Source organism: Ochotona curzoniae, unplaced genomic scaffold (assembly GCF_017591425.1).
Source record: "Ochotona curzoniae isolate NIBS_2020 unplaced genomic scaffold, NIBS_Ocur_1.0 scaffold_461, whole genome shotgun sequence".
NCBI classification, from domain to species: Eukaryota; Metazoa; Chordata; class Mammalia; order Lagomorpha; family Ochotonidae; genus Ochotona; species Ochotona curzoniae.
Window position 1 is genome coordinate 5,942,345 of NW_024467120.1, and position 15,146 is coordinate 5,957,490.

The window sequence follows — 15,146 nt, forward strand, 5'->3', positions numbered from 1 at the left end:
TCTGCACATCAGGCAGCATTTTTTTTTCATTTTTCTAAATAAGAATTTTCATTTAAAAAATTTCACAGGTATTGAAATTGTACCTACCAATGGATGCTGTGTGATATTTCATTATGCATGTGTATGGTGTAATATCCAATCAGGATAAATATATTTATTCATCTATTTAAAATCTCTGCACAGTGATAAAATCCACATTTCCCATCTTCTGTAACTTATGAAGAAATACACAGGAAATTAACACTGGGGAGAATCAAGATGGCAGAATAGGGTAAGGACACATTTAAATGGACAGAAAGCAGGATGAAGCAGAAAAGACACATTGAAGAAATAGGAGAGGACAGAACAACAGCAGAGAGGTACCTGGAGACTGACAGACACAGGAAAGCAGCGGACACAACGTTATGATGTTGCAGTGACTAATACCCCAGCAACATTCAGCAAACAGCGATCTGAACTCCACCAGCAGCTGGAACTCCACCAGCAACCAGATGGGAACGGACTTTTACTGGGAGCTTGCAAGGTGAACCCAGACAAAGAACTGTCCATCCTGCTGCTCCGTTTGATTTGATGAGGAACAGAGACAGAGCAGCAGATCACAGACAGGCAGTGAGAGAACAGTGTGGATTTCATAGCCCAATCAGCCCCATAGAGCCAAATTGGGCGCCATTTTGCGTCAGGAGGAAATGGCAAGGGAAAGGATGGAACATATGCTGTACTTGGAGTGAAGTCATTACTGACTCAGTGAACTGCAGCAATGTGGCATTCTACAGGTTCCACCCAAGACAGGTCTGGGTAGCCCTCAGACCTGATGGCCAACAAATCAAGAATTCTAGTAGTGGTACATCAGGTGTACACTGTGGCAATAGCTTTAGGACTGCAGGGGAATAACAGTGAACTGTGCATGTGCTGTTCTCACGAGAACTCACTGGCTTCAGTGAATTGCATTAGTCCCACAGGAAAATAATATCAACTGTGGCATCACACTGGTTAAAATAGGTCTGTGTGGCACCCAGACCTAACGTCCAACAGATTCCGACCAGATCAGCGCCACTAACAACCTCATTATATAGGACATCTGGTGCCTCTCTAATCCTGGGACCTGCTCCAACCGGAAGTGGGAGAAAGGTTGCAGAGACAACAGTGCAGCCTCAGCATCGGATCACAGGAGGAGGAGAGTGGTGAGCCAGGAGCTGGGGCTGTAGAGACCACAGTGAAAATCTAACATAATAACCCAGACCTGGAACTCACTGGAGGTTGTGGCACAAGTGGCTGCCAGCAAAGAGTTGTGTACCAACTGCAATAAGTAAAATTGCATTGTAGACCTGTGGGTGACACAGCTTAGAAATCTGTCCCAAGGAGAAAACTCTGCTAACCAGAAGTGCAATGACCAAGAGCAAAAGAAGAGACAAAGGCACAATGAATATTACTAAAAACTCCCCTGCAAAGGAACAAAACCCTATGCCAACCTCAGAGTCAACTGAGGAAGACATTGAGAAAATGCGGGACACAGAATTCATAAAACTCATTTTAAAGATTCTGATCAAGAATGAGAAACACATGCAAGAGTTCAAAGAATTTTAAGGAAGCAATAAAACAAATCAAGATTGATATATCAGAAATTAAGAACACAGTAGAGCAAATTAAAAGTACAATGGAGAATCTCCAAAATAGAATAAAGTAAGCAGAAGAAAGAATCTCAGAGTTGGAAGATATTTCCTGTCAGCAGGGGGAAACAAACAAAAAGCTGGAAGCAGAGCTGGATCAGGCCAAAAAAAGTATTCAAGAATTGAAAGACATTATTAAGAGGCCAAATCTAAGAGTTATGGGAGTCCCAGAAAGTGCAGGAAGAGAAGCTGAGTTTGCAAATGTATTTAATGAAATAATCAAGGAAAATCTCCCTAATCTAAAGAAAGAATTGGGAAACAAGATCGAGGAGGGGCAAAGAACTCCCAACAGCCTTGATCAAAAGTGATCTTCACCAAGACACATGATCATCAAGCTCTCTTTAGTTGAACATAAGGAAAAGATCCTTAAATGTGCACATGAAAAAAAATCAATTGACATATAAAGGAATGCCAATTAAGCTCACAGGAGATCTCTCACAGGAAACTCTGCAGGCAAGAGGAGAATGGAGAGACATTCCAGATTCTAAAAGCAAAATTGTCGGCCTAGGATAACATACCCAGCAAAGCTTTCTTTTGTCTTTGCAAATGAAATAAAATTCTCCCAGAGTAAAGAAAAGCTAAAAGAATTTGCTTCTTTCAAGCCTGCCCTACAAAGGATACTTCAAGATGTTCTCTTGAGAAAGAAGAGGAATAGCACCTACCAAAACCAAAGGCAAACGGGAAGAACATCCCAGCAGAATGACAGCAGAAGACTAAACCAATGAACAACCCATTCCTAAAATGACAGGACCAAAGTACCACCCATATATATTTAATTCCAAATGTGAATGGCTTAAGCTCAAACATCATAGATTAGTACATTGGATTAAAAAACAAAACCCATCTGTTTATTGTCGGGAGGAGACACTTCAACAAAGATCAGCGGAAACTATATCACATGGGTTTTGTTGTTTTCTGTTGATTTCATTTCTTCAAAACACTTTATTCTGATTAAATCATTCAATGACTCATAGATAATGCTGTGTTATCATTTTCTTCAAGAAGGTTCTAGATTTTCATTTCTTCAGCTACACGTTAATCATTTAATAGCATGTTGTTTAACTTCTTAGTGTTGTTAATTTCTTTTTTCTCCTGGATGTTGAGTTTGTCTTGTGGCTCTTCATTTAAGGGGATGTATAGTAGCTGTGTAATGGAGACTTTCATATCTAGTAACATGACATTTAACTTCATGGCATTGTAAATTTCTATTTTACTTTCTATTGTTGATTTTGTACCATGACTTTTCATTTAAGGGAATGTACAGTAGTTGTGTAATGGAGACTGTCATATCTAGTAACATGTCATTTAACTTCATGGCATTCTTTCTGTTGTTGATTTTGTATCATGACTATTCATTTAAGGGGATGTACAGTAGCTGTGAAATGGAGATGTGAGGATACAATATAGTATGCATTTCTACTTCCAGACAAAGATGGACTTAAAATGAAACTGTCTGCTATATCTTGACAATAGGATGCTGGACTCTCTGCCATTGTCCATGCCCGCAATGATGGACATATGACTGTGTATGAAAAACTATATGTTAGTAATGATATAGTAGTAATGATATAGAGGAACTAGGTTGTGGAGGGGATTGGGAAATCCCGGGAGCCTATGGGAATGTATCATAAAATGATGATGATGATGATAATAATAATAATAAAATGCTTAAAAAATGAAATTAACACTGTCATCACCCTACTGTGCAACAGAACCCCAGAACTTCTTATTTCTCACTGCAGCCTAAGATTCATCCATCAACATTTTCCCAGATTTCCCTCTCCCCTTTGCTTGCTAACCTCTCTAACCACATTGAAATCTTTAACTTCTGTTACACAATCAATTTTTGACTTCACAGATGAATGACAGCACGTGATATTTATCTTGCTTGTAGATGACAAAATTTCTTCACTCTATGATTGAGTAATATTCTATCATGTAAATCATCACGTTTTCTTTATTCATCAGTTGTTGGACTTAGACTCCTTTAATTTCCTGGCCAATGTGCTTAGTATTGCCATAAACACAGGAGTTCAAATGAATCCTTGACCAAGGCACAATTTCTAGACTCAGTACAATTGCTACATGGTAATTCTGAGGTTTGTCATTGTCGTTTGAGATACTTCCTGTTTCACACAATGGCTACACTCACATGCAGTCTGCAATAATTCCCATTTCTCCAAATCTTTCCCAGCAGCAGTTCCTTTTGTCTTTTTTCATATTAGCCGAACTTACTGAGATGAAGTGACATCTCACTCTGGGTGTGATTTACATTCCCTTGATGATTCATGATGCTTAGCATTTTTTTCACGTTCCTGTTGACCAATTCATCTTCTTCCTTTGAGAAATGTCCATTTAGATATTTTTCCTGTATTTCAGTTACATTGGCTTTTTTGCAGTTAAGTTCTTTATATACTTAGTATTTTGTCAGACATATAGCTTAACATTATTTCACCTTATGTGTGAACTATTATTATTTTTCCTATTCTATTGGTTGTATGTAGATTATTTCCATTGCAGTGCAAAACTTCTTTAATTTAATTATATACTATTGTCTGGTTTTAGTTTAATTTCCTGTGCTTAGGGGGTCTGATCCAGAAATCACTCATTTTGATGTCTTGAGTATTTATTTTGTTTTCTTTTAATGTTTTCAAATTTTTAGGTTTCACATTTAGATCCTTATTTTACTTTGAGCTGACAGACATCTTATTTAACTATTTCACATTTACATGTCAATTCTTACGTGGGTATAGGAATAGTTAATTTTTCCTAAACTCTCCATAATAATGTTTAGACTACTATTTTGAACTGTTTCTTAGATCAGATTCTATGCATATAAGATCTTTAATAATAGCACATTTAATCATATTTCAGTATCCATTTTAAAAGAGAATTTTATTCTTTTTGTGATGGATATTACTATTTTGTAATTTATAAGTTTACTTGCTAAAAAAAACATAAAATTAAAAAATGTTATAATTGAGGATATTTATATTTACTCCACATCTCCACTAGTGTAAAAAGAAAATGATTGATCTTTCCCCTGGTTCTGTGTTCTTTCAGAAGTATCTTAAGCCCAGATCTTCTGACAGTGGTTACACAGATGCAAAAGAATACCACACTCCATTGTTTTTAGACCTTAAAAAACAATAAGACACAGGACATTAAAAAAAAGTCATGTAAAAATTTATAGCAAAATGAAACGGCTTCCATTGCTAGCAATCAAAAGGATGCATTCCAGTAAATTTTACTAAATAAAAGTATGTCATGAATACTTTTTAATGGTAAAAAGAAATAATAATCAATATTTTGCTTTAATCTATTACGTAAAAGTGGTTTAGAATATGTGCAGATATATTCTTCTTATAAAAGTAAAGCATGCTGATTTGTAGACAATTTGGAAAAGAATCAAGTATATAAAGAGTAATCACAGAGTGATTCAGGAACCTGGATTGACTAACGGCTTACCCCACTGTTTTACCCTGTGAAAAGGATGGCCTCTTTTGTCACTAGTGAAAGGGCAGAGAGCATGAAGAATCACCTGTACCTACTGTCTCAATTGCAAAGAAACAAATCATTTTGGTCCCTAACTATTCACAATCCATAACTGTGCAGGGCTGGTGGAATTCATAGGTACAAAGAGAATATAGAAAATTATTTTTTAAATATATATCAAATAAGGGTGACAGCAAAAATCAACAAAGCTGGAATATTTTTAAATGTATTTATTAATTTTGAAAGGGGTAGTAATACAAGGAAGAGAATGATTAAAAATATCTTCCAATTGCTGGTTCATTCTCCATATGGCTGCAACAGCTGGTGCTGGTCCAAGCAGCATTAGAAACTTCAGACTTCATCTGAGCCTCTACTTCTTATTCCCTAATCCTTGGGTCCTCTACTGCTTTCACAGGTGCATTAGCGGGGAGCTGGATCAGAAGTGGAGCAGCAGTATTGGATATGGGATGTTGGTTTCACGAGTGATGATTTAATCCACTGTGCCACAAATGCCAGCCCCCAAGCAGGGATTGTCTAACTCTTTGCTCAAGGAAATCTATTGCTGTCAGCATCCACTAGGGATTCCTGATGGTGGGAAAATTATTCTGTTCTCCTTCCATATTAGCCATAAAAGATTTTCTTCAATATGTTATTCCACACTGATGTTCTTCATAAATTTTTATTTGAAGAGAAAGGATTTCATTGTGAGGATCTTTGCTCTGATATTTACCAGGAATATAAACCCCTTACATCAACACTTGTTTGAGAGGGAAAAAGGGGAAAACATTAAATTAAAAGAATAAAGAAACCAGAAAGTGAAGACAGCTTAAGAAGAAGCTTCAGATAAATGAAGAGGAGCTAAGGGGAGAGTCCTAGAGACAGAAATGCAGGATGTGTGAGGTGTCTGTCAAATCAAGAGACAAGAGCCACACACTCTAGGCTCCAGATGTGAGTGCAGCATAGGACTCTGCAAATACTTTCCCCAGATGTCACAGCTGAGCTACAAATCCCTGGATGGGTGATAGAATTGGTAGTTCTTGTCAGTGTTTGACTCTGCGTGTGGCTTTGAGAATCTTCTTTTAATCCTGAAGTCAGCTTTTTACTTGGCTCTGAAGAAGTGGGGCACAATGCTGAAGTCCCCACGAGTGACCAGATGAGCAGGTGTTTGGCGATGTTACCAAATGGAGAGCAACCTCATCTCCAAAATGCAAAATGATGTTGGAGGGAAGAGTAAATTGAGCAGGCCAAAGCTGGATCATAACAGGGTCTTGGGTAAATTGCTTTCTCTTTCTCAGACTGTGTGTATTCAGAGTTTCAGTGAAATGGTCTCTGAGTTCATTTTGAATTCTGGATACTCCATAATCCAGTAAAATAGTGCTACAGAGAAGGGATAAGCAAGAAAGCTATGTCCCTTCCAAGTTTAATGGATATATCCCTTCTAAAACTTCACATATAAAAAAGTAAAATATTCTACATTGTTAACATGGTAAAATGCCTGTTTCTGCTTTCTGTAAGTGGGAAACCTCTAGAAGCTGGCAGTGAGTTGAACATAAGGGAATTAAGATAGCACATATCAAATAATCAAAATTGTTAAAGGGAAAGGAAATCATTAATAGTTCAACCAGATGCAATATAAAATGGATAGACTTTAACTTTCTTTTCATATTTTTAATATTTTCTCATTTTGTATCCATTGCTAATACTTACTTTTAATATTATTTTTAATTGAAAAGTACTAATCACATATTGTAAGTGATGATTTGATATATTTACATTGAGAAATTAGTGTATCTGGGCAGTTGAAATAAGAAACTTAAAATATAATCTTCCAGTTATTTTGAAATATACAACACATTTTTATTTGTTATAGTTATTATACTGTACATTTGATTGCTAAATTTTGTTCCTTGTAGCTAACTTCAACTTTTTTCCCTTTGATCAACATCCCCTGGTCCCAGTATACAGCCCTGCCTTTCTGGCAACCATCATTGTCAACATTTATGAGTTGAACATGTTTAGGTTTGATGACCAAGGTTATGCAGCCTTTGACTTTCTGTGTTTGATTTATTCCATTGAGCATCTTGTATCTCAGATATATCAGTGTGGCAAATGGCAGGAACCCCTACACACACACACACACACACACACACACACACACCCTGTTAAAGCTAATGATATTCTGCTGTGTATATGTACCACATTTTCTTTCTGCACTTGTCTGGTGATAGACACCTAAGTTGTTTCCTTATCTTGGCTATAAGGAGAAATCTTACAATGAAACTGGGAATGTAGATATCGCCATACTGTAACATCGATCATTCCTTTGGACGCATATTTAGAAATATGATTATTGAACTTACTGGTGCCATAATTTTAGTTCAGTTTTCTTAATAATATCCATACTGTTTTCTGTAATGACTGTATTAATTTCCATTTCCATGGAATGGCATTTCACATTCATACATTCATTAAAACAATACTCTACATCTGCTACATGCTATGGCCTAGTGCTTTGATGGCAAGAAAAACAGATCAGTCTTCGCCCCCTATCCGCAAGGCTCACAGTACAATCATGGAAGCAGACAAGCAAACAAAACTGCACTGCAGTGTGATAAGGAGAGTCATAAGGGAAGAAATGATGGGAAAAGGAGTTTGAGTATCCATCCAGCCCAGCCTTGGAAGAGCAGAGATCACATCAGATGAGAAAGAGGTAAGAAAATTTTCGGGAAGCTACTTGACATATATCAAGGAAGCTGATGACCTGTTGCTTATGTGAACATAAATATATTTCATAAGCTTGCTGGGTCTGTTTCCTTACCTGGAAAACAGAACAATATTTTGCACACAATTGTTTACCTTAAACCATCTGGTGTATATACAGCATCTGCAGACTCTAACCTATAGGAGCTGTTCCAAAATGATAGCAAGCCATCACATTGTGCTGTCAAGTTCAAACAACACAACTCTGGAGTCAGGGTAATCTTTCCAGTTTCTGGCTGTGGTGATTGTGTAATTCGTGGTTGTCATTCCTTCATCTAAGGAATACACAAACACAAGGTGGATAAGAATGTGTAACAAAGAAATAAATTTAATTCTAAGCATTCTGAGATTAAAGAAAATGTGCAACCAGCAGATGGAGTGTCCAGTCAATGGAATATACACTTCTAAAGTAAATGAGAGAGATCCGGGCTGAAGATTGCACCTCAAAGTGCACAAGTCATGAGGAATATCGAAAATATATGCCCTTATTCTCTCCTTTCAGTGCTGCAGTTTGTCCCTCTGAAAACTCTTTTTCTGTAATTCACATTCTTATCACCTATAGCAGATAAATTATTAGTTAATGAAGAGTTGTATTCGATAGTAGGAAATTGAAAATATTAAGAACACTAAAATGTTGGAGGAACCCATAAAACAACATCAGTGGGCAAATTTTTGAATCTTGACCATCAATTGAACTACTGGCCAAATTGGGACGTAAAGACAGGTTTAGACTCCCAAGACTTTTGTCTACACATGCATTGCTTTCTGAAATATACAGAGCAGCAGCAGGTTGATACAAGCCATCAGACACATTAGCTGAACAGAATACTTCAGACTTTCCTGACATTTCTTCCTACACAATAAAGCAAATTAGATATAAAGCATCAGCAGAGCAACAAGTCACCCTACTCCTCTGTCTCTGCTTTTTGTTTTAAACTAACATCAAGTGAAACAGGTAATGCCATCCAGAGAACCTCCCATATCAAAATGACATACATCCATAAGCAAATCAGCATTTAAAGAGGAAAAAGAACTTTATTTAACACAAAACTTGAAAAATTCAGAGGCTTCCAACTAAGTGAGAAATTAAGGCAAAGTCCCTGAAAGAAATGAACTTCCAATGGTTTGTGCTATTTTTGAGTTATGTGTAATGTGAAGTCCCTTGGTTTGTGAGACTCAACTGTCCCAAATGTTATTTCTGTCTCTGATTCTAAATATAAAACTCTGGCATGACTCCACTCCAAAATTTGATTCCTATATCTCTTGGTCTTATTTTCCAGGATTTACACCTTCTGGAGCTCCAGGTTCTTGTTTTCAACTCCCCTTCATTGAGACCTCGAGTTCACTGTGACAGAAGCAAGAGAGAATCTGTGAATATCATTTCATTAGTAAATGTCTGTCCATCACAAATCTGATACATAACCTGATCTCTAAGATGATTCTTCCATTGTCATTATGCCATCCTCGTATTGATGCTACTGCAATCATTTCTTCTTCTAAGAAGTCTGAGATTCTGTACTAGAAACAGAAGCATGCCTTCTGATTCTGTCCAAAAGACTTTCCTAAAATTGAGAAAATCAGTATCAGCCCTTTGAAATTCCATTCTTCCCTCAAAGAAAATGAAGAATCAGAAGTTTCCTTTTGTGTTCAGGGTATCATTTTGTTCATTTCTCCCCTTTAGAAATTCCTACCTTTAATTGCCATCTAAATCCCCTCAGGCTGCCATAATGGAAGACCACAGACTGAGTGGCTTAGGAACAGCACACATGGCTCTCTGGTTCTGGAGACCTGAAGTCCAAGATTAACGTGCCAGGACATTTGACGTCTGGTAAAGGTCAACTTTCTATTTCATAGCCGACACATGCTAAGTGAATCTTCACATAGCAGAAGTGGAAAACAGCTCTCTCAAGCCTCCCATAAAAGGGCAGCAGCCACATCTAAGAAGGTCTGTCCCATAAACTAATCCCCTCCTAAGGGCTCCATCTGCTAATACCATCATACTGGGGATGAGGCTTCAGTGTATGAGTTTTGAAAGAACAAAAACAGTCAGGTCATAGCAATAATAGTATTATCCACATGTCAGTGGGATTGTGGACTACGTCTTTGTCACCTCTTTATTCCTAGAGTTTGGAACCTTGCATGTTGTAGATGTTCCATGATGTTACACAAAGAGCATTATGGAGAGAACATTAAAAATATTCCTTCCTCTTGAATTGTCAAACATATTGAGAGAAGGCATTACTGTGGCTCAAGTTGGAATGCACATCTGTCTGCCTTTTCAAACACTCAGAAATAAGGGTAGACCATAACTAAGTCTTTCTAGTATAATAAGTCTCAAAAGAAAAGAAAAGAAAATCTTCATGTGATGAAATAGTAAAATCAAAGTCAAATTTCCACTTGACTAGTGCTAAGGAGGCCCGAGGATCAGTAAATGAGAATGCACACCAAACATTATTGTCATGGAGTTTTGAGTGTTGCTGAAAGTCTACACTACCGTGATCATATGGGACTGGGGGTGGGAGTGGAGAAAGTATGGGGGATGTGGGGAGCAGTGTGGGGGAAGGAAAATGGAGGAATCGGTAGAGTGGAAGGAGAAATACTTGAGCCTATGGAGCTGTACCATGAATTAACTATTAATTTTTAATTAACTATTTAAAAAAAACTTAAAAAGTGAAAGGATAAGATCATCATGTGCATGTTGGAAAAGAAGATACAGCGTTCTGTTCCTGTAAAGAGCTATATTTGAGGTGTCTACATAAATATGAATCTCCAGACGATTTGCTCTCTGTGAAAACCAGACTGGAAGAAGTTTGGGTTGAGACTCTGGTTGAAAAACAAGGTCTGAATTTCCACCAGCAATTTATTTAAGAATTACAAATGATGAACTTCATAAAAACTGGTCTTAACTGAAGATATCTCAGATCACACAAAGGAAGAAAAAATATTCTGTGTCTAAACATATGATAAAACTTAAGAAAGAAACCTCGGGGTGAGTGCTGTGGCATTTGTGGGGAAGCTTCTGTCTGTGGTGCTGGCACAGAGGGTGCCAGTTTGAGTTCTGGCTGCTAGAGTTCTGACCTAGAAGTCTGCTAATGCACCTGGGAAGGAAGTGGAGGATGGTGCAGGTGCTGTTGGAGACTCAGCTGAAGCTCAACGGCATCTAGTGTCAGCCTTGCCCAGCCCCAGGCAATGTAGACATCTGGGGAGTAAAGCAGCAGGTGAAAGATTGCTTCTTTTCTCTGTATGTGTAACTTCATGTTTTAAATAAATAAAAGAAATATTTAAGAAAACAAAGAAAACTCTTGAATCCCTCTGTATGTCTTTATATTTTTTGCTAATGTCTAATGCAGATTAGAGTCTGCTGTCTGTAAGTTACCTGTTACAACCTTGATAGGTTATAGTTAACATCTTTCTCACACACTCTAAGAAGGTGGAAGATTTCTCTGCTCTCCCGACCCATTACAGAACAGGAGGTTACATGCACAGAGTGGGGGGGGGACCCCAGCAGGAGGACAGGAGGAGGTCTGTATCCCAGCCCTGGAGACTCCCGGATCCTCACCAAGGACTATCACTACGGACACCAAGGACTACATCCCAACTGCCAAGGATACCACAGGGAATTGGAGTGCCTTCGGAGGCTGAGAACTCTGAGGTCACCCACCCCCATTTGGATCTACCACATGGGATTGAAGAAGCCCAGATTCTTCCTCACAGGATCTAATGACATCAGAACAACAGCTAGGAGCCCTGAGCAGTCCTCAGAAACAGAGGAGCAGTAAACTTCCTTCGGGACTCAGGAGAGGAGCTTACTCTGGCCCTTACTTAGTTCCAACTTTGGCTCCTCACCCTCTCTGGCAATGACCATCAGGGTCGCCCTGGAGCCGCCCCCCACCCCCAAATTAGATTAGATAGACAGAGACCAATAAGGAAAGCTTAGAACAGACAGGAAACAATCAGCTTGGACTCCCATATACCTTACTGGAAAGGACACAAAGATTAGCTACTACTCACTAAGGTATTGAAGATTTCTCTGCACACCCCTCCAAAACTGATGTGCTCCTCAATTAATATATGGCATGTTTGAGTTATAAGCCTGTTTGGACTATCCTAAAATTTGTGAACTTCAGTATAAATATTGTTTGAATACTATAAGCTGCTAAATATAAAAATGAAAATAGACACGGGACAGCTGACTAGCACCCTATAACTATTTTAAGGTGTATAGCAGCCGGTTCTGTATAATCTAAAATGAAATGTCAATGAAGTAGTCACAGGATGTGGTTAAGAACTTGCATTTTCTAACATATTGGTCACTCAATACCATGCCAATTAACTTCATGATGTTGCAAATTGATGTTGAAGTTTTATAGCGGCTTTTCATTGGAGGTGATGATATTCTGCCAGTTCTACTTTCAGACCAGGGGTGGTCTCCCAATGAAACTGTCAAATTTATCTGAACAATAAGATGCCAGAGTTTCTGCATGGTCCATACCTGCAATGAAGGAATCATGACTGGATATGAACTGTACGTCTGCTACAATATGGAGGAATTCAATATTGGAGGAGGGTACAGGGAGGGGTTGGGGGAATCCCATAGCCTATGAAACTGTGTCAGAAAATGAAATAAAAAAAAAAAGAAAACTATTCAAATATATTAAAAGCAACAAAAGCAATTAATCTAGACCATGTACAACATATAAAAAATTGAAAGAAGAATGCCAAAAGGAAAGAAATGAGTATCCATTTAATGAAGAGCTAGGATAAAATGACTGAATTCGGAATTTCAACAACAGTCAATATTTTCTAAAAAATGAAATGAAGCAAAAATTTTAGCAAGAAATTGGGGGCTGGAGTTGCAGTATAGCAGCTAAATCTGCCATTAAGAAGCCAGCAACCCTTAAGGGTGCAGGTTCAAGTCCTGGCTGGTCCATTTCCAAACCAGTTCCTTGCTAATCTCCAGGGAGATCTATTTTGGCCATTGGGGAGTGAAGCAGATTGAAGAGGTCTCTGTCTTTCCCCCTCTATAACTCAGCCTCTCAAATAAACATCCTAACATGACTTTTTAAACTTGATCTGACTGTTGGCAATGGCTCCAGCAGGAAGCCAAAAGACATTGGAGTTCATTTACACAAAGCTACAGAGGTCAGGCAATAGTATTTTAGCAGCCATTATAAACTTTAGCCATATGTATTCCATCATTCTTCTCTAGCTACTTTGCAAATCCTATTATAATTTGAACAAAAAAATGAGTTAGCACTAAAAATATATAAATCTTCAGATACGTAAACTTATGGGTATTTTTTGTAAGGAAATGTAATTTTTTCTGGTGTTATAATCTGAATCGGGGTTCAGATTATGTACTTTCCACATCTAATCTTATCAACAGCTGTTTGATTACCTATTAATATGGAATTTAACATATGAGGATTCTAAGATTCAGATAAATTAGTAATGTGTCTCTGTCACATGGTTGATAGTCCTAGGTAAGCGGGAATCACAAAGGCAAACCATTGCAGTTTGCTAATAGGAATACAATTTAATCAAGAAGCAATTATTTCATAGCTGCAAGTAAGAGTTCTGGCAGAAGCAAAATGGAAGGGCCGTGGAATTCTTGTACATCCTCAAATTAAAATGAGCATACAATGACATTCATAGAAGCAAATTGATCCCAGAATTTTCAAGAAGAACGTCTTTCTTTCAGTTAGCCACAGTCTTTTTCCATAGAATTCTTTCATGCTATGCATTCTGAGCCAACTTGTCTTATAGTTAGATAGGTGTCAGAATCTCTCCTTCCAATTACAAATCTACAATGCTTTCCTGGAAAGGAATTTGCTAAAAACTTCTTAAAGATTGACTTATTAACTGCTCTGGCAGGACACAGACCCGGCAGGTGAGCGCAAGAAGCATGGAAGGAAATAGCCAAGAGATCATGGAAAGTGTCCCACTGGCATGCATTTGGCATGGGTCGGGGGCAGACCAGGCTAAATCAATTCACGTCATCCACTGGCAAATCTGAACGCTAGAACAGAGTGTGGGTTGAGCCAGAATCGGTCGTGACAAAAGCAGTACACAACACGGAATGCCAAGGTGAGGTTGCCTGTACCGGATGCGACCGCAGCACCAAACCAGCACACGTGAGAACCAGGAAAGGAGGAGGCAGAACCGGCAGGGGAATAAGGGGTGGTTCCCTTGCTGAATGGCAATAAAAAAAAAAAAAAGACTGACTTATTATTTGAAGACCAAAATGTTATATAAAGAGGGGGAGAGAGAAAGAGATCGCTCATCTTCCAGTTCCGGCAACAGCTCAGAGCGGGCCAAGCAGAAAGTGAGATCCTTGAACTCTGCCCGGGACTAGCATGTGATTGGCAGGAACCAAAGCAGCTGAGCCATCAGCTGCAGCCTTCCAGGTGTACTAACAGGAAGTTTGATGAGAAGTAGATGCAGAGCTTGATCCCAGTATCCGATATGGGAATTGGAGACTCCAAATTGTAACTTGAATATTATGTCTAACCATTACCTGTAACTTTGACATAACTCAACACGACCTACATATAAATTTGTCACATCTTCTTGAGGCATTTAAATAATTCAATATGTAGGAAACATTGGCTTATACCCCAACTCGCTGTAGAATGGGAACCCCAGTACCCGATACACTGTTCCTGAGGATTGTTTTGGGAATTTGTGTTTCTCCTGATCTCTGGTTTTGCATCCTACTTCTCTCATGTTCTACAGTTAACTTCATGAAAATGTTCTTTCTTTCTACTCCTCTGCCTAATCAATAGAAAAAGCCATGATAATGTTATCTCCCAGCATGCACTATTCGACAGCTATTACTCAGGGCCTTGCACTGTGCAGTGTTCACACACTGCAGCCGAGGGAACCATTGGTTCCCTGAAATTCATGACTGGTTCTATAATTCTGTCTCTAGGGAACATTCATGGATTTCCTCGTCTTTTTGGATTGCTTGGTCCATCTTGATGCTAGGCTGTCCCCTGTTCTGATTTGAATTCCTGCTCTAACTCTCTTTCTACAACTTTCTTCCCACAAGCAAACTGGCCTGATTTTTTCATAAACACAGAGAAGCCTTGCACTCCTTTCTTACAGAATCCAGAAATATTGTTTAATGATCATGATATTGCTTTCCAGATAAAAAAGATATGACTAAAGTAGATACGTAAATATGATATAAACATATGATAACCTCTTATCAGAAATGGTTAA